Source organism: Otolemur garnettii, unplaced genomic scaffold (assembly GCF_000181295.1).
Source record: "Otolemur garnettii isolate 467f Iridium unplaced genomic scaffold, OtoGar3 scaffold00258, whole genome shotgun sequence".
Classification (NCBI taxonomy): Eukaryota; Metazoa; Chordata; class Mammalia; order Primates; family Galagidae; genus Otolemur; species Otolemur garnettii.
Window position 1 is genome coordinate 30,150 of NW_003852653.1, and position 3,328 is coordinate 33,477.

A 3,328-nucleotide genomic window follows, 5' to 3' on the forward strand; every position below is an offset into this window, starting at 1 on the left:
TTCAGTTTCAGTGAGTTAGGAGTCTGGGCAAGAATGTACATGGATTCTTTCACAGACTGAAGTCAACTTGTTAGCCGATGTCTCGAGACTGACTATGAGGTAGGAAGGATCCACTTTCAAACTGATTTATTTCTTGGCAGGATTGTTAGAATAAGGGTTTCAGTCCCTCGCCACCTCTTCAGAGGCTTCTCTTCACTCCTGGCCATCGATTCTCTCTAATGAGACTGCTGGTTCATCAAAGCATATGAGTGAGAAAGCAATAGACACAGTCTTCCACTCCAGGGAAAGTCGCAGCCTTTCTCACCTCATCACGCAAGAAACGCCCCATCACTTTTAGTGCATTCTCTCGTATCTCTTGCTTAGTTAGAAACAAGTAACATATAGTTAATTCCTCACTTAATGCCACTGACAGATTCTTGGAAACTCTAGTTTAAATGAAAAACTATAAAGGAAACCGGTTTTGCGTGGGCTAATTGATATAACCAAGAGTTGAGTGCCTATGGCATATTTCTGGTCACAAAAATGTGGCCAAACTTCTAAATAAATACCTCAAACACTTCTAATATTAAATGTTGACATAAATACCAACTATGCATGCATTTTGAAAGATTACTATAACAAGTAGGATAATTATTGACCTTTTAATTCCAGTTCAGGGTCCGTGTGCGAGGAGGGAAGCTGGCCTGGGCAGAATGCCGTCCCACTGCAGGATGCATTCCCTCACAATCATTGTGAGTCAGACTGGGCATTTTAGACATGCCAGTGAACCCAGAGAGCACAGATTGGGATGGATTAGGATGCAGGAGAAAACTAGAGTGCCTGCAGAAAACCAGCAGACAAGGGGACAACCTGAAAACTCCACACAGACTGTAGCCCCAGCTGGGACTGATTGTTTTTTTTCTCATCCATGTTAGAACTAAACAACATTGAACAAAATGGTATTATTTGAGGTCCTGCTGTACTATGTATTAGGATAAGTTCAAACTTTAGAGAAATACAGAAGCGCTTAAAAACCAGGAGATAGTAAGTCTGCTTGTTACATAGGAACATATATAGATACACTCAGAGAATCAGAAAGAGGGAATGTTGAGAATGAGAGTGAGGAGGGCTGATACTCTAAGCATTTATGAATAAATACGTTTTTCAGAGTAAATGAATTATATGAATCTATATAATAAAGAGCCATAATATGCAACAAATAAGGTTAATACACTGGAAAACACAAGTCACAAAAGACACAGAATCAAAAAAAAAAAAAAAACTATTAAAAACACCAAAGGAAAAAAATAACTTTTATTAAAAAAAAGATTTTTTTAAAAACCTACTAAATAGAAGACATAATATTTATGTTAACAGTAGATTTTCATCAGCCAAAGTAGAAATCAGAAAAAAAGTAAAATAATATATTCAAAAATCTGACAGCCAAGTGTGGTAGCTCACCCCTGTAAACATAGCAGTCTGGGAGGCCAAGGTGGGTGGATTGCCTGAGCTCACAGGTTCAAGACCAGACTAAGCCACAGTGAGATCTCATCTCTAAAAATAGCTGGGCATTGTTCAGGGACTTGCTGTTCAGGGACCCTTGGGAGGCTGAGACAAGATAATCACATGAGCCCAAGAGTTTGAGGTTGCTGTGAGCTGTGACATCCTGGTACTCTACTGGGGGCAACAAAGTGAGACTTTGTCTCAAAAAGTGTATATATATGATATAATATCTTCAAATAATGAAATATCTTCAAAAACATGAGCAAAATTTCAAATAAATATTGCTGAAAAATGGTAATTTATTTGTTAACAGAATTTCTAAGATTATCATCTCAACAAAAATATAAGGTTGCAAGAGATATAGAAAATGTACTACTAATAATAATAGAGCTTAAATTATAATACTGTAATATAAGGATAAATAATGTTTGACAAAGCATGCAACTCAGGCAGCACCTGTGGCTCAGTGGGTAGGGTGCCAGCCCCATAGACTGAGGGTGGCAGGATCAAACTGCAACAAAAAAATAGCTGGGTGTTGTGGCGGGCACCTGTAATCCCAGCTACTCAGGAGGCTGAGGAAAGAGAATCACCTAAGCCCAGGAGCTGGAGAGTGCTGTGAGCTGTGTGACGCCACGGCACTCTACTAAGGGTGATAAAATGAGACTTTGTCTCTACAAAAAAAGGAAAACAAACAAACAAACAAAAAAAGCATGCAACTCAGGAAGAAATTAAATAATATTAAAAATAATGGAAATATTTCACATTCCATTTAAGAGTTATTTCATGTAATGAATGGCCTCTAGTTCCATTCATGTTTTTGAAAAAGACATGATTTAATTCTTTTTTTGCTTGAATACTATTCTACTGTGTGTGTGGATGCACACCTATGTATCTTTCACAAGAATCGGCATTGAAGAGTTGGAAGTGTGGGAGGAGTGTGGGGTGAGAAGTCACTTAATAGATACAATGTACCTTGAACTTGAAAGGATGATGTCTTCTTTAAAAGCGCAGAGTTCACTACTGTGTAATATTTGTATCCCTTAAATTAATTCAAATTTAAAAAAATAATGGGGGATGGTGCCTGTGGCTCAAAGGAGTAGGACACTGGCCCCATATGCCAGAGGTGGCAGGTTCAAACCGAGCCCCAGCCAAAAACTGCCAAAAAAAAAAAAAAAAGGGCGGGGGGGGGAATAGAGATAAAGTATTATAATAATTGAATAAAAGAACACTAAGAGAAAGTTATGTTGGGAAAAATAATGTTCAAATAATCATTAATTATAAGAAATGAAAATGCATTTAATTTGCCAATTTAAAAAACAGAAATTTTGGATTTCATATAAAAAATCAGTTAAGATTTTTGGAAGAGGCATTTAAAAGACTAATATAATGAAATGATAAGAACAAAAATATTGGCTGGCATCCTGTAGAAGACTGAAACTGGATCACACCTTTCACCATTAACTAAGATAGATTCTCACTGGATTAAAGATTTAAACTTAAGACATGAAACCATAAAAATACTAGAAGAAAGTCTAGGGAAAACACTGGAAGAAATCAACTTGGATGAATATTTTATGAGGAGGACTCCCTCGGCAATTGAAGCAACATCAAAAATACACTATTGGGACATGATCAAACTACACAGCTTCTGTACAGCCAAGAACATAGTGAGTAAAGCAAGCAGACAGCCCTCAGAATGGGAGAAGATATTTCAGGTTATGCCTCTGACAAAGGTTTAATAACCAGAATCCATAGAGAACTCAAACGTATTAGCAAGAAAAAAACAAGTGACACCATCTCAGGGTAGGCAAAGGACTTGAAGAGGAATTTCACTAAAGAAGATAGG